Source organism: Calypte anna, chromosome 5A (assembly GCF_003957555.1).
Source record: "Calypte anna isolate BGI_N300 chromosome 5A, bCalAnn1_v1.p, whole genome shotgun sequence".
Lineage (NCBI taxonomy): Eukaryota > Metazoa > Chordata > Aves > Apodiformes > Trochilidae > Calypte > Calypte anna.
This window is the reverse complement of record NC_044251.1, coordinates 31,276,636-31,298,842: the sequence shown is the minus strand read 5'-3', so window position 1 is coordinate 31,298,842 and position 22,207 is coordinate 31,276,636. Positions and strand designations below refer to the sequence as shown.

General features: G+C 41.1%; 1 protein-coding gene across 2 annotated transcripts in view; it reads right to left on the bottom strand.

Annotated features, from left to right (window-relative positions):
- Window positions 1-22,207, bottom strand: part of EVL (Enah/Vasp-like) — a 146,424-nt gene that overhangs the window by 116,898 nt on the left and 7,319 nt on the right. Inside the window, exon 2 of one of the 2 annotated variants that reach the window (XM_030452451.1) lies at window positions 21,909-22,016. The exons of the other annotated variant lie outside the window; for it this stretch is intronic. The gene's annotated coding sequence lies outside the window, so the exon portion shown is untranslated. The remainder of the gene's footprint in view (window positions 1-21,908; window positions 22,017-22,207) is intronic. 2 annotated transcript variants of the gene reach the window in all.

Below are 22,207 nucleotides of genomic sequence, written 5' to 3'. Positions count from 1 at the left end.
AATGTGACTGGAATTTACCTCTTACCATGCACACCAGAGCTCCTCCAATCCAATTAATATTCTGGAATAAATCTCCTTTCTTATTTACATCCAAGACAAGACTATCCTCCCAGGCACCAAAATATTTTCCTCTTAAAATCTGGCCAAACCTAATGCCACAGTTTCTAACAAAGAGCCTACAGTTATTTCCCTCTTCGGTAGAAATATTACAACATAGCCACTATGAGAATACTATGTGCTTATCTTCATTCCCAGCAACACTATTCTCATATTACTAGCTTAGAAGTATTCCTCTCCTTCTCTTCAAATGCCTCTATGCTAAACCACTGAAATATGTGGCAACCGCAGTGTCAGTTGTCACAGGAAAAAATATGTCAGCAAAAACATTTGATTCAATCTGCTGTTTAAGGAAGAAACATTTCCTCAGGGTGTATGCCTTGTATGCATAAATAACAACTGTCCAAAAAGCAAGAAGCTAAAATCAATTTCAAATATCAAAAGGCAGATTGTAGGCAACTACCTCTAATGCAAAATAATAATAAAAGAAACAACACAAAAAACAACAAAGAACAAACCCCCAAAAGTTTGTTCCTCAGCAGGCCTGCATCTTCACTTGCCTGCAGCAGCTGACCTGGCCACTTTAAGCTTCTAGGTTCAGACATTTGTGGTCATTTATTAGGCACCTGAAGGGTATTTTGAAAATTACAATGCAACTGGGGAGTTTAGTAAAGCAGGTTAGATGGGGCTGAGATACTGAAACCAATCATGGTCTGCCAAAATACCATCTTTGGGTTTTCTCCATTCTAGTCTTGCTTGATCACTTTCATTTTAACACCTTTTGACTTCAGCAACAGTTATTCCTTGACTCTTTTTCATTCTTGTCAGAAAAGACTAACTGCACCATCTGGTATTTTCCACTGGCTGCTCCATCTGGCCTGGGAGGTCAGAGCCTCTGACTTGGAACAATGAATTGTTCCATTTCTCTGTAATGCTGGAACCCCATTACCTTTCTCCACAAAAGCTACACTCTTGTAACAACTAAAATAGTCTTTTGGCAACTCTCCTGATGCATCTTGCTCATCAATGTGAACATATTTGTTGTAGAGAAGTACAGCAGATCTTTTCCTGTTATTTTTAAAGAGCAATTTGTGACACAAGCAAATCCCTTCAAGTGCCTACAGCTTTCTGAAGTTGCTTAAATATTCAGGATGCAGTAGCACTTCTGAAAACTAGGATTATTCAAAAGGCCTCCTTCTTAGGAAATTTCAGCAGAAATGTGACAGGAGAGAGGCCTGAATCCCTTTGGAGCACCAGATATTTGTCCTTTCTATAAATCATATTTCTTACAATTTCTTTGGGAGAGGAAGTAAGACAAGCCACTTGCCTCCAAGCTTTAATATCATGTCCATCTTTAGGAAATTACTGTTCTCACTCTTTAGACTGTGCTATAATAAATGTGCCACCTACTCTGGAGCTATCTGAACTGTTGGCTGCAGTGTGGTGAATGCTGCAGCCAAAGTCAGAGCAGGCATTCAACAGTCACCTGTGGCTGGAATTTGGTTTTGCAGAACTGTAGCAAAATGAGAATTCTTCACTAATTCACTGTTCTAAGTTTGGCAGTAGTGAAAGGAGAGGCTTAGGTGTTAGAATTCCTGGTTTGGGGTCCACTCCAGAAGCTAAATCCAGTCAATGAAATGCCCATAGGTAAAGTAAATTCAATGCCTGCATTTGCTCACAGACACAGAGAGTGACTTGGTCCCAGAAGGCACCTGCTGCTGCTGCTGCTGCTGCTGCTGCTGCTGCTTTGGGGGTCAGCCCGTGAGAAGTTCTATATGCATCACTGTACCCAAATGCTGTACATTTTCATGTTCAATTAATCAGTGGGTTATATTTCCTCAGTTCATAGCCAGCCTGCTTCCAGAGACTCATTTTCCTTCTTGTAGCATTCTCAGTTTTGCTCAGTGGATGGGGGAATAGGAGATGCAGTTAAAAATACAGAGATGCAGTGGTAGGCGGTGTATCAGAAATAGACAGACACCGGCACACTGCGAAGAATACCAAGCACTATCCCAGGAAGATAAAGGCATGGCAACAAAAGAAAAGAAAAAGCATTTGTGTTCTGCTGCTAGAGAGCTAAATCTGGATTGAGCATACCAAATGAGGAGTTCTGCTTGTGGCCAAGTGTACCATCCTCCTGTTGGTTTCATGTGCCATCTTACGACAATGCAGACAGCAGGAGATCATAAAAACGTGGCTGATGAACGATGCTACCTCCAAATATAAACAAAATGCACATGAGATTTGAGGTTTTATGAAGACGGTGCAGAAAATCAGTAAAAAAATAGACACAATTGGTATAGCATGGAAACCAGCAGCCTGTATAAACTGAGAAGGGGTTTAGTTCCTTTGACCCTTGCTTTAAAAGCAATTGAGGGTTTTCAGGGAATAGTAGGTTCTTCCCAAGAGTGAGGTAAATGAAACTTGACTGATGCAATGAACTATGAGATTATTCAGTGGATTTGCCCTCTTATTTTTTTCTGAGGCTTAAGTCTCTGTTCATCCAGCCAGTTACCACAGGGGTTATCCCAAAGGGCTTTACAAATAGGGGCTTCACAAACAGCAAACCACGGTCACTTATCCAGCCCTTAAGTGAGACACTCCTGCAGAGACGCCCATCAGCTGCTTACTACTTCCCAAAAATACCCCAGCATCCTTTCACTGGAGAAGTGAAGGCAGCTTAATCAAACTGAAACCACCAGGGAACAGGGAACATGGGCAGCCAGAATGTGGGCCGACATCCTACAGCCCCCACTGCCTGCCTGGGGAGACCTCTGATGTCCAGCCTGCAGGCAGAAAGCAAAATGTAGAATAGGACATACAGAAATTAGATGCAAGAGTTTGCATGAGCAAGCATGAGTGGGGTTACCACTTCTCTAGATACTTGGGTACTCAAACCTTGTAGGTTCACCAAAAGATGGGAACAGCCATGCTTCTGCAACAGGCATGTGAGTATCTGCTTGCAGGTCAAAGTTAAGATCACAGATGCAAGCAAGCTTATGTTTTATGCACAAGGAAAATGGCACCTATAAGAGTGTGAGGCCACCAAGGACCAGGGGCTATTAGTCCAGAGAAGAGTGCCACCTACTGCTACACAAATTTGCTTCCAGGAGCCCACTTCATCCCACTGCTCAAGTAGACCCTTTTGTTTATCTAACCTGACATGTTTTGATCCCAACAAAATGTAATATGGCCACAGGCATGAGAATAACCATACCATAAAAAAACCCATCAATCTGCAGATATAACCTTAACAAACCAGCGCTGAATGGTTAATAAAATAAATGGCATTTAAACACCACTATGCAGAAACCACAGCCCTACCAGTACAGAAGATTTAAAAGAAAAGGTCTAGCAGTGTGCACATCAAATGTTAATAGTATATGCAGATCAAGTCTAAGAGAGTACAACAAGTAATTTAATAAGCTTAATAAGTGTGTAATAAGCATTTGACTATTCTTGCTAAAGAAGTAGGTGTCTTCCAGGTCTAAGATGTCTAGGAAACCCACTGAAAGACAGGTAAGACTTTTAAAATTGTATTTTAAAACACCTTTTTTCTTCTCATTTAGATTTATTGACCATTTCACTGTATTAAGAATAGGACACCACCAACTGGGTGAAATACAAATAATTCTGGGGGCATAGTTAGTGGCATAGTAAACTTGGGGCCCATTTGCAGCTTAAATTTCTGTCAGCAATAAGCGATGTCAAGATGTCAAGCAGCTCCTGATAGCCCTATGGTAACTGCAGTTACACAGCACTATTTGGTCTTCTAGTAAAATCTTTCCCCTCAGACAGCATCACACTGTATTTCACAACAGCAGAAGTACACACAATCAGCTTGTATCTCCACAGCCCTTAAGTATGGAATCAGGACATTGAGGGGGTATTGGAGTGTCCTGTAGCTACTTTTACTGCTTTTGACACCACTCACTTCCACATAGAAGTGATCACCAAATAATAAAACAAGGGAAATTGCCAATATATTAAATGCTTTAACAAAAAACGGAAATAATATTAGTTATATTTTATCTAAGGTTACAAAGTTTAATTTGAAAATATAGAGAATGTTCATTGTGTGTACAGAAACAATCCATCTTCTCTAGTCACATATTTGGTCAAACAATCTCGTTTTCTGAATCAAAAAGGAAAGGGTATTCTTAAGATACATTATAATAACACTGTACAGACAAACATATCATGAGGTGATCCCTAATGCTGCTACAACACTGTCACAGTTTTATCTGGATAATTTTAAAACATGAGTTGTAAAAGCCAGAACACATAAGAAAAACAAATTTAAAAAAAAAAAAGTGAGACAGCCCATACCTCACAATTACTGATCAGACTTTTTTCAAGTCCAATACTGTTTTATTGCAGATAAAATAATCAATTTTGTCATCGAGGGCAGAAATTCTGCTTCATGTCTTCAAAAATCTATTATGGTTTTAAGAGCCCTCCATACTTGAATAAGGATGGAGTTGTATTGGGGGTGGGGATGGAGGAGGAGAGGGGGCAGAGGCAATACTGAGCAGAACCAGTATCAAATAAAAGGTACTACTTTTATACTCTAACAATCACAGTTGCTCAAATGTTTGCAAACAACAAACCAACCCCAACAAATTTAACCGTACCGGTATTTTAAATGCAATTCCTATGGAATTCTGCAGCTACAAAATGAGGAAAATCAGACATTTCTACTCTGCAGCAGCATCAAATATAATCCTATATTCAATCCAAGCATCAATTTTCTTTTCTCTATCACAATCAGTATTTTATCTCAAAGGAGCATCTGTCAGATTCTCCAGAACCAAAAATAGCAAAGACCCTTTTAAACAGAACAGTCTCTGGGTTATATTTATAACTACACTCTACTCGCTGCTTCTGGCTGCATGGCGATGAAATTCGTGCAAGATATAATCACTTACCCAGCTCTGCACTTCATCATGCAGCTAGCTACCCTTACCTGCATCTTACCCTTCAAGCACTTCTCCCCATGCATAGGGCAGAGATTTTAAAACACAAGAAATATTTGCACATTGAAGAACTAACTGTAGAGCTGACTGACATTACACAGCAAAAAATCTGGTGAGAACAAAAACCGAGCACAGTGATGTATAAAACGGAGAGCCTACCTGAATTCTTCAAATGCATACATGGCCTAGTAACTACACAAATGCTCTGAAATTTAAAATAATCTTCTTAACGTGCAGGAGGATCATTTAGTTTGTCAAACTGCAGCAAAATGCATAATGACGAGACAGTATATTTGAAATATTCTGAAGAGAAAGGGTATGCAGATACTGGCCTGCAGCCTACAGCTCAGCCAGCTGCTGACAAGCAGCAGCTAACGGGGAAAGGCGATGGAGTACCATGTGATCATTCCTGCAATTCTGATTAATGCAGTATATTCCAAGAATACAGGCGGATATCTTTATTATTCAAGCCAAATAAGTAAAATACTGTACGTGACAGGCTCCTTGGCAAAATTATCATTCACATGCTACATCACAATCAGTAAACACAAGCAGATGATACTAAAAGGCTATCACAACCGAAGAGATTAATTAGGCCCGTTCAAGCTGATTTTCTTACCTTGTAGTGATATTTTAGTCTGTGTTTTTATTCATATAATCCATCAGTGATGGAACAAAAGACTGCAGCCACAAACCTCCCCTTCCATCAATGCCAGAACATTTTAAGTAGTTTATCTGCTAGAAATAATTTCCTCTGTAGTCTATCCCAAACCACTTTAACTCCTTCAGCCCTGAATTTGTTGCCATAAATGCTATTTGCAATGCCATGTAGGCTTTTTAGGCTTTATAGGGTTAACACCCAGAAATCACAGCAGTGCAACTGAATGAAGCGGGATAAGAGCCAAAGAAGTCGTATCTGTGAAATCAAAGAAGGGAGATAGGAATGAGGAAAGTTGAGAATTTCGTGGCACTGCAGTGTGCAAGCAGAGATGCTTCAGCTGCCTAGCAACAGCGCACGCAATCTCTGTGGCAACGGCAGGCAGGCGCTGGGGTCAGAGCATGGCTCCTGCACACAAACCCTGGGGTGATAAACTGGAGGCACCCTGCCCTGGCCTGGCCACCCCCGACACTGGCAGGACCTGCCCCAATGACAGTGGCTGATGGGGAAATCCAGGAGCAATGAGGCACCCAGGGTGCCAGGATGAAGTCTGCACCTACCCTGTGTAGGGTCGCCCCACTGCAGAAGAGCATGGAAAGATGTCAGCATGTCCCTGGAATAGCTCAGCTATGGACAATGTGCCTGCTTCTTCAAAATAATGTGTCCTGGTAGTGTTGCACACATGGCTGAATAAACACAGAGCAGGGAACAGATCCCAGAACACCAGGAGTCAGAGCTCATCATCCCCACAGCAAGCCCCTGGGAAATTCTGGAGATGTAAGAGACACAGACTGGACAACTTGAATTATCTGTTCACTCAGGGATTGCATGGAATTCATGGAAGAGACTGGGAAGGTTTCGCTAAGACTACTGACAGCCCCCACTGAGCTCAGCTGTGGCAATTCAAATCCTGGGATATCAGCTCCTTGCCTGAGAGGAAGAGATGATGGGTCAGGGGAGAACGTGCTGTCTGTGAAAGTCAAGAGAAGGCAGCAAATTTAAAGTCACCTCTGGGGCTGCTCCTCACTTTGGCTTCCCTTCTACTGATAGGGCTGGTTTCCAGTACAAGGAAACAGTTTCTCACAGAGAGGGGTGTGAGACCACCACCCAGACCCAACTACAGCTCCTGAAGAGCCTGAGGTTCACTTCACTCCAGGGCAATACAGCCAGACACATCTCCTGGGCAGAGCAACCTGAGACAGGCTGGGATAACTGCAGCATCTGATCCCATGTCTCTGAAAAAGTTTAGGGAGAAAGGGCTGGAGTGACAGGGAAAGACACTCTTGGCAAAAAACCAACACTGGAAATAAAGAAAATCCACATTCTGGGGGGGCATGGAACCTTGGGTTTTGTTTTATTTCCTTTTAAAAAATATGATAGTGTTAAGTGACAATAAAGGCACGCTGCGGGAACACTAAAAGAAAAGCAGTAACACCATCTGACAGAAATTAATTCTTTCATAAGCATCCAGAAAGAGAGGGACTGTGAAGTAGGTGCTTCTGGCTAGAGCCTAATAAGAGATTAAAGCTAGCAGAGACAACAACAAAACCAACGAGAAAAGTCATCTTCCATATTTAGTCTGAACTTCACCAGAAGTATGCTTACTATATACACTACTCAAGCAGCCAGGCATGGTTGAGGTAGCCCCTTACAAGCAACATCTCCTACTGACTTTGGAGGAAACAGGTTTTTAACTTCAAAGTCAGAGCTAGACAAGATCCCTCATGGGTAAATAAGCATGAACTTCTGTTTTCTTGTTGATCCCAATCTTCCACTAGCTTGAATTCAAGGGGAAGAGGGCTGTTTTTCACTTGAAATGTGTTTATTTTTCCTGCTAGCTAAAATAAAAACCCTTCTGCAGCACTAACAGCAGACACAGTGTACTGTTTCCCCTAAGTATTCATTCTCCTTGAAACAAAATCACTGTCTGGGCTTCCTATTTCTGCAACTTAAGAGCCACTATGCAAATAAACAGTCAGCTTGTTCAAATTAAGGCTCCCCTCATCAATGAGTGCACTGTGAAGGACCTGAAAGGCCAACACCCTCCAGAAAGCTTTCCTATTCAGCAGAGGTCAGCTGCTGAAAGGTTTCAGTAGGATAACTTTTTGTAACTGAATTTTTTTTTAGCCATCATTTTCACAACAGCTTGTAGCAATACAGACAGCAAGAGCAAGGCTCCTATCCTGTGAGATAAGAGATAGTATCATTTCTTGTTATTCCTAAATTTGAATCCCCATATTAGATGTTAAGATCTGAGACCATCATGTCATATTGTTGACATGAATGAAGCTCAGCAATGCAGCTACCTAACAGAACTTGCAGAGGCTTCAGAAAGTCACATAAACGTACATAATAGCGAAATACACAAACAAATGCAGAATTCGAATACCACCTTATGACTTTCTAGCAAAGAGTACTGTGGCTTCTCATGCCCTGAGCCAGACCAAAGGTCTCAAGAAGCAGACGGAAGGTTTGTCAGAAACCACAACCAGCAATGAATTTTTTTTACAAGAAGGAGTTGTTTATTCCCTTCCTGGCTGTGTAGCAGTCCAGATCTTTGATGAAAAATATCCCAAGCTTCACCACAAAATGAAGTTATGTCACAGAAAAGAAAAATGACACTAAACATAGCTGTGGTGGGGCAATTAATGCAATGGGAATGGAGGGACCCATATCCCACCTTCTGATTCAAAGCTAGATAGATGTGGCAATGGGGGCTCCTTCCCCCTGAAGAAGAGTGGTAGCTTTTAGAAAACAATTTGCAATTTCATTTCCCAGCTCTAACAAACAAGTGAGACTGTGACAGAAGTGGTTATCCTCAATTTAAGCTTGACAAAGAAGCCAAAGATGCAAAACAAGACTGCAAATATGACAAATCAGAACAAGGCAGAGGATAATGGTGACATTTCTGGCTTTAGCTAATATTTAAGTGGTATACAAGGGTCTTGTGTTGGTGTTCTGCATAAGAATTTATCTTCTCCAAGGATAACAGCTTGCATAATTGGTATTCAGTGTATCGGTGTATCAGTATTGGTTCTCTTGACCTGAGATTCCACCAAAGCTGTGGCCAGATGCTAGGTGACATTATTGAATCAGAAACAGACTGAGATATTTTAATGAGCTATCTATTTATTCCCTTGCTGAAACAAGGAGAACACAGCAGACTTCTGTCATTAAGCCTATATTATCATTATGCTGAAATGATATTCAGACCACTCTGAAAAAATGCAACAGCATTGAAAAATCTAGCATTCACTTCAATTCATGAGGAAGAAAACAGAAAGGAGAAAGGAAATGAGCCAATATGAGCATGTATAATCAGTATACATCCACTGCAGCTCTAACATTTCTGACCAGTGGAGATGTGGCAATCACAGACAGCATTCCAGAATATGCTGAAAAATCTCCTTGTGATGGGATTTTATTTAAATTCAAAAGACTTTTTTGGGGCTTAGTAAAATAATATTTAGAAAGATTATTGAAACAGAGGGAGGAATGGCTACCTTACTTTGTTCAGGTACTAGGAAAATAGTGGAAATAATTACAGTGCCCTAATGTTTGCCAAATAACGGTATATTCAATATTGATGCTTTGACTCAAATCTCCAGCTACTCAAAGAAAGGAGCGGATGGGGTGGAAATTTTATTGGGTTTTTTTTCATCAGTGGGATTTCTATTCTACATTGCCTTACCACACTACATGAATTTTGATGCACATGAATTGTCTGATCTACCTTTCATACTGCTTTAATTCTCTGGTCTTGACTCTCACTGCTAAAGTTTGATTTTGTGGAGTTAACCTTCACTCACAAAAAGATCTGCCTGTGTTCCCTCTTCATTTATCCAGCTTGACATTATCACAGCACAACAAAAATCACTTTTCTCCCTCCCAGATTTGTCCTGGATACACCTCATGCTTTGCAAATCTTGAGGCTTGGCCTGACCACAGGACAGCTGGTGTTGAGGTCTTCCCCATGAGTTTCTCCCACGGTTTTATTCTTATCATACTGGGAGTAGCACATACCATTTTCATTAACAGTCTGTACCAGGTGCAGGCAAGCATGCAGCACCTCACAGTGCAGAAATGGGATGCTTTTGCTAATACAGTCCCATCTGCCTTATCCTAGTGCTTAAGGGAAGGTGCACTGGAGTGAACTAGAGAGAATGAGATTTTCCCTGATTTTCTGACTGGCCCTTAGAGATAGAACCAATTCACAACTTGCAGTCCAACAGAACTGAGCCAGTCAGGATGAAAACTAAAAGCTCCATTCAGACTGTTGAGTTATTGATCACTGTAATAACACCTGAAATACCAAGCCAAGTTTAGGAGTTCATGGTGCTGATTGCTTTATGAAGCTGGAAATGAAAAAGGTCCCTAGCAGTTTCAATAGGCAAGACAAAAATCAGCAACAGACAAGGATATTTGTGGCCTTTCAGCCCTAAAGGGGGCTTATAAGAAAGGTGAGGACATGCTTTAGTAGGTCTTGCTGCAATAGGACAAAGGTAATGGGTTTAAACTAAAAGGGGGTAAATCTATTCTAAATGTTAGGAAGAAATATTTTACAATGAGGGTGTGAAACACTGTAACAGGCTACTCAGAGAGGTGGTAGATGCCCAGTCCCTGGAAACATTTAATATCACATGGGATGGAGATCTGAGCAACCTAATCTAGTTGAAGACATCCCTACTCACAGCAGGGAGCTTGGACAAGATGAAATTTAAACATCCCTTCCAACCCAAACTATTCTGTGATTTGAGATAAATGTCAAATTAATAAAAGAAGACATATGGTTATATACCTGAACATCAAAAAAAAGTAAGATTCAGTCTGTATAGGTTTCAAATGTTGGTTGATATGATCGGGACTTGGGTATTCCTGCCAAAGTTTCTGCCTGCTTATGAAAAAATATTTAAAACCATACAAAAATCTCTTCTAGGGAAAGGTACAGAGCTGAACAAATTTGAAGGGCAAGGGAATATTATCTATTCCTAGCTAAACAATTCTCAACCACAGCTTTTTCAATACAGTACATATTTCTTTTAATCACACACAAAAACTGTTTCAGCAATTATGAATTACTCTGCCTTGATATTTATCTGGCAGCAACAGCATCTTATACCTACTACATCTTTGCTGATTAGCACCTTAATTTGTACAAGCACAGAGCAGAAGACATAGAGGACTCTTTCAGAGAAAATAAAGGAAGCATAGAATTCCATTTAGGAACTTCCTTCGAGCTAGCCATAATTAGTCAATTTGACTTTTTCCAAATTGTGAGGGATTAAGTGGGAAAAAAAAAAAAAAAGTGGGAGACTAAAACTAGACTTGCATTAACACCACTATCAAATAAAATGTCAATAGATATGGAAATGGTATCTGAATAAACCACAGTCATTTACTAAAGCACACTTTGACATCATATACATGTGTGTCTACATCTCATGTAAACAAACACGAGCAGGTACTTTAGACATAATTATGAACAAAGGTAGGCACATACCACCACAAATACCCTGACTACTGGCCATTTTCAAGGAAGCCAGTTGCCTAAATCTCACAAGCATTTAAATTATACACTGGCATGTTTGCAGTCAAAAGTAGTAGTGAACAGGAACCAAGCATCTTCCCACACACAGATGAGCAGTTATCTTATATATCATATCACAGTTAATGTCTGCTGAACTGGGGACTCATTATCAACTGTGTTGGCAGGCCAGAAGTTACTCTGCATGGCAAATATCAGAGTCTACTTGACAGCTCCTCTGGTAAACATTAGAGGAGTATTCCTAATAACCAAACTGAGTCTTCTTACACCTCTGCACTCTCTAGTTAGAGGGTAGGACATAGACATGAGAAAAATGAAGTGCAAGGCTTATATTTCTGCTTCTATCTGTCAAAAGCAACCTCACTGCAGTCACTAAAACTCCATGAGTACCATGTATCTGTAGAGCAAGCTCTCTGCAGCAGATCACAGCACCCAGCTCTTAGAAGCTCTTAGCTTACAGGGATTTTACAAAGGCATAATGTCAAAGCTTAGATCAGATCATGGCCTAGAATTTCAGCTTGGACATGTAAGGATTATCTGGTTTGAGGCACAGATGGTACAGAACTTGCCAAAACTTGGCTGCATTGATATCACATTGATAGGTATACTGTCCCTGCTTACAACAACAACAACAAAAAAGAACAAATTTTTCTTTCCCTTGCAACAGTACAAAAGATTTTAGAATAAGCATGTGAAGGAATAACACATTTTATACTGTGAAATTCTTTGTTCAGAAACAGCTTTCAAGAGTAGCACCAGACATAAACTGTGTCAACTACAGAACATCCTCTGCTTGCTCTCATGGAAACATAAAAAAGTTCTGATTCCTCTAAGGCTTCAGACAGCCCAGTACCCATCAGCAGTTTTATACACTAGCCCATATAACTTTGCTGGCAGGTGGCAGGTGCTGGTGGTACAATGCCATTGGAATGATGTTTCTGCACAGAAAAAGTTGAGGCCAACATTACACCAGTCAGGTTCTGGCCTACCTTTTACTGCTAAGTCTTGATTTCAATGAGACTTTTGACAGTATGTCTCATCCCAGCCTCAGAAACCCTGTCATCAGTGCATAAGTTGGGAGTAAAGAAGACAGACTTGGAATCTTCTCTGAGGTGCCAGGACAGTAGGCAATGGACATAAATTTTGAAATACAGGACAAAGAATTCAAACATAGGAAATAACTTGTCTACCATGAGGGTGGGCCAACACTGGCAAAGGTTGGCCACCTTTTGAATATCCTGGAGATGCTAAATTCCAAGTGAACAGGGTGCTGAGCAACCTGTCCTAGGTGATCCTGCCCTGAGCCAGGAGTTGGATTAGATGACCACCAGATGTCCTTGCTGACCTTGGGACAATGTGTGATTCCATGACCAGGAACTTCCCATCCCTTGGGCATAGCACAGCTTGCTCCCAAAGTGTGCCTGGCTGCTACACAAGAAACATCAGGTCATTCCCACAACCTCTCCTCCTTGTGATAACTCATCTCACATGGAATTTATTTATTGATACCACACTTTCCCTAAGCAAAGCCCACAAAGCGGGGGAAGATTTTATGTATAATAAACAAAAAACATCAATACATTTAGATTACAGCTTTGAGACTTCTTGCTGCCTTCTTCCAACAAGGGTGAAGGAATGTTATGGGCGGCAACAAGTATATTTGATAGCACAGGAGACAGCTCAGGGATGCCTTTCTCTGAACTACTTCGCTTGGCAACACAAAGGGTCATTGCAGCACAGGTGTGGATTTCTGTCAGATTTACTGATTTCTTCACAGAACATCAGCAAGACCCAATGTTTTTGAAACAGATAACAGCAAGGACGTGTTGTATGACATTCCATGGCAAATCAAAACCACAGCAGGCGATTTAAGGTTTAAGGCTGTTTTAAAGATCACATTTGTACCTCGTATTGGTTCTTCACAAAAAAAAAAAAATGAAAAACTGTGATTTTTTTTCTTTAAGAACCTGAGAAACTTCACAACTCCTGCTCTTTGCTCTTCCTGAAGGTATCCTTGCTTTGGGTTCACTGTTTTCTTTAGTTAAACATTAAGTCTGACACTTAATTAAAGCAGGTGTCAAAATGAGCACAAAACTCTTTTTTTACATGAGCTGCATAATTCCCTTCAGTAAAATGCATATAAGTTACAAAAACTGTACCACAGCAAAAACCTTGCAACAATCCATGAAACTGGAAAGCTTTCAGGGCCCCTCATCATCTGAATATTACCACTTCTATTACTGGGTATGAGATTCAATTTCCTAACAAAAGGACAAGCACTAACATTCATAAAGAAGAAAAAGAACACATAAAAAAACCCACAGACTAAGACAGGGGTACCTTGCATTGCTTTCTAAATCCAGAATATTCCATACATCTCCTAATTTTCCTGTGAGATATCTCATAGATTCTGGATTTCTGACGTGGTGAATGAAAGAGCACAGGAAACAACATTCCTTGCTTCAGTAGTGTGTACCAAAGTCACTTATGAAGCCTGAATTCTCATTTTGGCCCTAACAACTCCCAGACCTCTGCTCAACTCTGAGTCTGAACTAGAGAGGTTTTTGACAAACCAAATGAATGCTGCCACCCATCCCAGCAGCACCCAAGCCCTGGCCATAGACCACTACAGTTCAAGACCCAGAGATGTTTCTTGCAGTTAGAAGAAGCCAAAAGAGCTCAGGAGGGAGAACAGAGTAGGAGGTCACATAAACATGCTGCTTGCCCATCTATATTTGCATGACTTGTAATTTCCCAACTGAATGATCCCATTTTCTCACTCTGTCATTAAAAACCCACCTACTTAGGCCACACAACTGTTATTAACTACCTATAGTATGGCTAGTAGCATTTTTACAGCAAAGTAAGGGGCAGCAGTAAAAATTGTCCTGCACTACCATGAATCAAGCTTAGCACAACACCTATTGCCTCTCTACATGTGCTGACTGGGTACTTTACCTCACTCAGACTAGACTAGCAGGTAAGCCATGCAGAACAGGTCCAGTCTTCTCACAGCTGGGTAGCAAGCTTAGGAAACACTTTTGCCCACCCCAAAACCACACAAAGAAGGTGTACAGCACCATGACTGAAGGGGTGATAAGCCAGCAGTGGCTTCTGCAATTAGAGTGGTCTCAGCTTTAGATACACTGATTGAGATTTTAACATCAGACCTCAGAGCAAACTGCAGAAAACAAAAGCTGTTGCCTCCCAACAGCACTCACTGCTGAAACATTTCTTGCTGCCATGGTGCCTGCCAGGGGTTCAAACCCCTGCCTGGGGTTCAAACCAGCTACCTACAGCCACCCAGGTGTCCAAGCACATGTACAGCATCTGGCATCCAACTAGGATTTGATCTCTCACAGGTCATAGCTGTCAACCATAAATACATCACTTGGATATTCCAGATAATTTGAAATGGGTTCAATTGAGTTTAGACAACTGACCCATATCTTTGAGTATAAAATATTAATTCATGAGTCAAATCTTACTTCCCTCATCTTTGGAGGCAAGGAGAGGTGAGCATGAACTGTCCTCTAACATGAGATACATTTATCTTTCCAAGTGTGAATGACTTCCTGAAGGAAATGTTCAGGTCATCACAGATAAACATCCCAGTCAAATCCTGGCTTAGTGAATTTCTAATGAATGAAGCTGCAGAGCAGTCAGTGCATCCCAGTGACCTTGAAAGGGGGAAGACAGAAGTATTAAGGTTCTGGAAATTAATTCCCAAGATTCATAAAATGAGAGATTATCACAAAGCCTCAAATACTATCCAAAACTTATTCCCTTTCCTCACAAAATTTTTAATGTTTCCAGCTCCAGACAGGCATGATTATTCTTCCACTATTTGAAATCGCATCTCTATGTCAGAACACTCTAGATGATTCTAACCTGAAGCCTTCTCTTTCCAGCCTCACATTCCTAGCTGCATTCCTTGCATCTTCTGCAAATAGCTCGAGCTCTCTTCAGTTACAAGTATCTTGCTTTCCCATCCTCTGCCACTGGCAATATCATTCTTTTCTCTGCTACCTCAGGCTGCCATTACTTGAGCACAATATTAGGTGACATTAGTATTATAAGATAGTGTTGGTGCCTGGGAAATACAAGCAATGCTAGTGCCTTGGGCTTCCTCTGCTGCCAGCTCACCATCCCCTCCACCTGCCCTTTCCTCAGAGACATGCCGAGCATCTCCTTTGGTGCTGTGGTGGTGTAGTACTGGGGACAGAAACCAGGCTCTACAGATGCCTCCCCAGGAACGGCAAGAGCAGGTCAAGGGAAACCCAGTAAGAACAGATTGGAGAAGAGGACTCCATACCCTGAGGAAAAGGCTATTTTGTACCCTTTGTGGAATGTACAATCTGAAGGGTAGGTACTAGTGCTACAACCAGATGGTGTTGACCTCACCCTCTGTCCCTTGACTTCTCAACCTCTCCAAAGACTATTATTATTTAACAGTACTGTTGGTACTCAAGGGTATGCTTTCTGGTACCAGTGTCATGACACATCCATATGGTGTTACTCATTGTTGTATCCCTGGTCTCCAACATCAGTGTGACCTGGAGGTACTTTTCCCTCTGCACTTCACTAAACTGTGCAGCTTAAATGCCTGAAATATTTTTATATTCCACTGGTATCACAGGGACAACAGATTCAGCAACTGCCACAGTGATCTTTAGCCTATAATCGCACAATTTTCTTCTCTAATCACTTTTTCTCTGTCAACTACCTCTTCTGAAACCATTTAAAAATGTTTCTATGATAGTCTCTCATCTCATTCTCCCCATACAACTCCAAGTTTAAAATGCCTCCGTCCCCAACACTTTCTTCAGTTCATTGTTTATCTCCCTCATGGGCTCTTCTTTCCCAGAACAGTTCCTAAGGCATCGGGAACATAAAGGAAATATTCCCACAAAGTGTAAAGAAGAAAAGGGTGATAGCACACTCAGTTATTCCTAAACAATCCCACATTTACATAAACAGAAGGTAGTACTCAGCAAATGAGTAGTGAAAAGCAAAATGGGTATAAAGAAGTAATATAATAAAAAATATGTGAATCTGCGCAGGAAGAGTGAAATATCAGGAATTTTTAAATTTACCTTTAAAAACCTGCTTTCCCTACATATCTTGGACCAGTTAGAGGTCCAAATGGGTCGGTTGACCTCTTTTGCCCAACATTCTGGGTTTTCTTCAGCAAGTATTCCTGGGGAGGGGAGAAAAAGACATGCAACACTTGCACGTTATCGCTGCACAAGCACAGGAGATTCCTGTATAAAGGAAACTGTCACAGAGCCAAAATATTCTCTTGTGACAGCCAAGCTTCTTGCAACTTCCCAAATAAGGCCATGACTTTAAAGAGCATGTCTTTTCAAAGCCTCATTGATTTTCATCGCCTCATGAAGAAGCACATTGTTTATGTGTCTGGGTGTGCTGATATTAAAATAGGATGAGATGGGCACAGTTTGGTGGTTTCAAAGCCTGGTTTCCAGGCAGAATGAACCAAATAATCGCAGGAAGATTCTAGAGGCTGAGAGCATCCCTTTGGCCACTATTTTGAGTCACTCCCTGTGCACTCTGAAACTAGAAGGTGTGAAGATGCTAAATGGGAGACCCAGCATTTCCTAGTACTCTGGGATAGATTTCAAGCAAATTTTGAGGCACATTATAATATTCCCTCCAGCCTCTCAAAGCCCAAAGACTTTTGCATCAAAGGTAGGGTTCATATTAACGTTCATGCTGGGCTTCAAGTCATTTCTCTGTTTCTCAAATAAGTTCATAGAAAAAAAAAAAAAAAAGCTACAAAATAAGATCAACTTTACTACCCTTAGCTCATATTTATTATCCATTCTTCTTCTCAAGCCTCTTCAATAGCTTCCACTTGGCCAATTGTTGAAAATAATCAAGTGCTTCAGTTTTACTACTTATTTTACACTTGAAGCACAGCACTATGAAAGGTCATTTTTTTTCATAATCCTTCGAAAACAAAGCAAGTCCTTAAAAAACAGTCTAGAGAAAAACTTGCCTGTCTCAGCCATTCAGTTATCCCATCTTTGCAACTGTGGTGTGTCTGTTCCTATAATAATCATATGGCAAAAAGCATACAGAACTTTAAAGCCATGGACAGAAATGAAGAAAAGCAGTAAGGAAGTGGGTTAGTGGAGCTCGTGTATATTGAAAGCATAAGCTTGCTACGTGATGGATGTTCAGAAGGTAGATGCTGTAATTGCTGTAATATTACATAGGCATGAAGGTGAGAAAAAGCCAATGGAAAACAGTACGAGCCAGAGCCAAGAAATACATGACGGTTGTACCTAAACACTAAGGAATCAAACTTGGTGGCACATGACTTTAAGCAACTCCAGAAAAACTTATTGCTTTTTCTAGCCCATGTGTTACATAACCCAACAGAGTGAATCTCCAGCGTATAAACAGTACTGGAAGGAGGATGTGTCCTGCATGAAGAATTGACCTGAGGTGAAACAAGTCCCCACCCTGTCCATCTTGATCACACATTGACACTCCTGCCTCTACCCTGTGGAGCACCATGCAGCTGACTAATCCAACAGAAAACTGATGAATTTTCTTCAGATGGATTTACAAACTAACAAGACATTCCACAACAAAATGATCATTAAGTCCTACACAGGGGGAGTGGTGGGGAAGGTCCCTCTAGAGCCAGGGGGAATCAACATACAACTAAACTATTTTAGGCATAACTAAAAGTGTCCTGCAGGGTTTATCTACATGAGAAAACTCTACAAAGGTAATCTGAATTAACATTTCTGTAATGAATCAAACCATATTAGATCCCTGCAGACACAGCCACTATTAATTAAATCAACCCTATTTCATATTTAGTATAATTTACTTTGATGTGAATTAAGCTTAATCAAATTCAGGTCACTTGAATTATAAATCAGAGAATATATACAACATTTTTATTTAGTTTACCTGATTTACGTTACACTCACATTTTAGGTGATTTGGATTATTTTTCTTTCACTTCCTCTTGTAGACAGCCTTAAAATGGAGAAAGCAGAGAACAGAAAAGATGCTAGAAAACTCCTCGCTAAATCAACAGTTTTGAGTTGTCAGTTAATTCTTTTCCCAGGAAAGGGGTACTGGAAGCTGAGCATCCTTCTGAGGACACGGTGGTAGGACTGCTGCATGCTCACTCTCCCTTGTCTTTCCATCTTTGCCAAAGTTCCCTTGAAGCCCAGAGGCTGAAGAGAGAGTCAGACCCTGCAAGTCTTCACCCCTCCATACTCCTGCATGTACAATACCTGAAGAGATGTTGATGATCCATGAGAATGCATGTGCTGAAGGAAACAGAAAATCCTCAAGGAAGCTGAGGCATTTGATACAGTAACCTTTTACTTAGCAAGTAACTAAAATATTTGTCTTGTTTTGTACTATTAGGAAAATACAGCGGTTACCAAAGTTTTGCTTTTAGTAAAATAACTAAAAAATATCATAAAAGCCCACTTCATTAGGCAGATGCATTAAAGTCACTTGTTATTTTTATCCAAAATGTTAAGGTCTTGCTCTAATTTTGTTAACCCTGCTCCAGCACTTAAAAGGTCACCACTGAATCTTCTTGCTAACTCCCTTCACGTTCCTTTTACATGACTACGCTTTTTACTGTTAAAGAGATTTTTCTGTATACACAGATGTGTAGAAAAATGCACTCTGTCATATTTAGGGCATTTTTTATCTAGCATTTTCTGCAATGCAGGTACCATCTGTGAAGCTGAACTGCAGCTCAGGACTATCATATTGACAAGGGTGTTGGGGAATCAGAAATGGAAACCGATATTAGGTTATAATTCCACTGCATTCAAACAGAAGATTAGGACTCCAGCAAGGTCAGGCTTCTAACACCCAAGAATACCTCTAAAAGGTTTGTTCAGGGAACCTTTAGCTGTGTTGCTTGTTCTGCAGTGTCCACTCAGGATTCTCATATTTTAAGGGTCACAAAATAGGTATCCAAACCTCTGAAGCAGAAGGATGATGAACAGATTCTGATGGCAATAAGCAGTGACAACTGGCATCAGGATACAACTAAGGCTGCAGTGACAGACTTTGACCAAAATGACAAAGACATCAAAGACTGTAGTCCAGTTTCAAGACTTAAGAGGCCACAGGAAGAATTCCTGAGGAAGGAAGGACTATTGTTTTAGCAATTTAGCATGGAAATCCTTAGCAAATTACAGGGTTAATCAGATCACACAGTGATTTGAATTTTTGCTCCTGGAAATGTGAAGTCACCACCAAGAGCAGGATTGGATATGGAGCATTGTTTCCACTAGGACTGCCCTGATGTGCCCTGGCTTCACCACAGCCTTCTCTCCTGCTCCCTGTGGCACCAGGCATTTACAAAGGTTCACAGCAAAGTGAAGCCAGCTGAAAACAATGCTCTACCATCAGACTGGGAGCTTTTACTAAACCAGATCTGTGTGGATACTGGCACCAGAGCCCCCACATGCACAGGACAGTGGTGATGGCTAAATGCGTGATGGAAGGCATCCGCCCCACACACTTCTGAACAAGCTTCCCAGCTTCAGATGCTTTCATGTGCATCTACTGCCTTTAAAAACTCTTCTGTGTCTTTCCTAGTTTGCTGCCCAGCTCAGTCTCCTCTCTGCTATTTCTGTAGCACTCTCATATTTAATACCATAAAATTTTAAAATAGCATGCTGGCTCAGGTTTTTTGAGATACTGCAAAGCATTGCAGTCATGCAGTTCTGGCACTGCTTTTATTTAGCAAGACAGGGCAGAGGAGATAAGATCATCCTCAGGCAACACCTCATGGACTGCAAACTGAAGGAGGGTTCCCTAGGGTCAACACAACAGGCCCACTTTGTTTGTGGTGTGCCTACCACACGCACACATATTCCTCAATTATGCTAAGCTCACTTGTGCCCACCTTTCTGTTCACTCTTTGCTTCCATTTTTGCTTGTGAACCGCTGCAAAGGAAGGACCAGCCTCACCATGATGGCTTCACCAGCCCCAGCCCTCCCCATTGCTTCTCAACAAACCTGCTTCTTACACCACATGCCCGCTGCCTCTGCTCCCCTGAGGCCTGGGGTTGTTTTTGACTAACTGCCAAGTTTTCACTGAATAATTGTTTAATAGGGGGAGGGGATGTCTTAAGCAAGAGATGCTTATGTTCCTTTTTATATATGTTAAAAGTGAGGACTTCTAGACACAGGATGGCTATAGGGTAGCTTTTGGTTCCCTTCCTAAAAGCTAGCAAATTTTGCCCTACTGAGCTTTGCTGCCAAATGAAGAAGAAAGCCTTCCCTGCTCCATCAGACCCCAGTCCTGTCAATACTTGTACATGTACTTTGATTTATTACGGTCAGTGGTCTTACCACAATGGTCATTAGGTTCACAAGCATCAAGGATGCTGTTCCCAGTAATAAGGTCAAGAATGCATACAAATCTTTTCAAGATTAGAACCCTAATGCTGTAGCATCAGCCGGCTTTCCTCCTGCCTCCAGCATTAGATGTGGACAGCTAAAATCCCCAAGGATGGAGGGGGATGGCTGTCTCCAGGCTGCTGACTTGCAGGCAGAGCTCTGGACTGTTCCTGGGCATGCAATGAGCTAGAGAGCCCTGGGGGTCACCACCCACCATGGCAATCTTGGTGATAGTTGTATGTGATTTATACGCTGCAAACTGGTGTTTGGCATCTCAGTGCCAATTAAAACAAATAAATACTAAGCCAAGGGTCAGCAGGCCAGGCTCTGGGAGGATCCATCACTACTGGGCCACCGGTGGAGGCATAAGGTAGTGGGTGTTGTGAGTTACGGATCACTTTGATAGCAGCTGACAAAGCAGAACTTCAGTGTACTCCTGTAATGGAAAACACTGCAGTGCCAAAGTGAAATGAAGGGACATAACTTCTCATTCCACCTACTCACAGATGGTTCTTACTACAACAGAGACAGATATAGGACATTTCATTAAGCACACAGGTAAAACGAATATATAAATCTGTGTTCTCTCTCTTCCACTTACCTGACTAGCCAAACAGATTAATAGCCTGAGAGTAGCAAGGCTATTTTATTTGAATGATTCAAACTTTCCTTCTCAATGTAACAGCTGTCGAATCATTTACTTAGATTCACCTAGATGATAACGTGAGCTACTTAATAGAAAGATTAGGATGCAAATGTATTGCAGCACTCAACACTAATTCATTACAAAGTCAGAATATTAAATTTACCTCATTCTGTCAAAATATGCTAGTCCAGTATTTCTCTCATTTTAAATGACAAATCCGTTTCAAAAAGGAAGTCACAGATTACCTCAAATCCCAGTACTGTCTGGCAGGTGACAGGCAATGACAGTGACAGGCATCAGAGTCATTTTATAAAATTATGATTTCAGTATCAAAATCATTAAAACTGGGTAATAGCAACATGAAGTGGCTAATGGGCATGGGTACATATGTACAAACTGCACGAAAATACGTGTGTATGTGGATTATTTTAGCTTCCTTGTTTCTGATTTTTTAACTCTCTTTTAAAAGTATCCTCTGGAACACAAATTGGAAGTTGTATAGCACTGATCTTTTCAGTGATGAAGACATATTCCTACTCATCCAGCACACATGTAACAGATTTATTCCCAGTCACTGCTTATTCACTTGAATTTACTTAAGCTAACCTTTTCTCATGAGCATTCAACAGTCCTGGTTGTGTTTAGCTGTTCCTGCTGCATGCAAACATACACCCATGGAACATCACTGCAGTCAACCTCCTGATCTGTGTACAGCTACGGAAAAAAAAGGATACAGCATGCAATTAAAAGGATTACAGTGACCATGGCCCTACTTCTTGCTAATACCATTTCAATGTATTTTCTAGATCTCCTTGTTGCCGAGGGAGTGGCTTACTGACAAGGGATAAAGGAAGGAAGCACAGGAAGGAAGCAATGCACATGCTGAGTAACAAGATGCAGGGAAT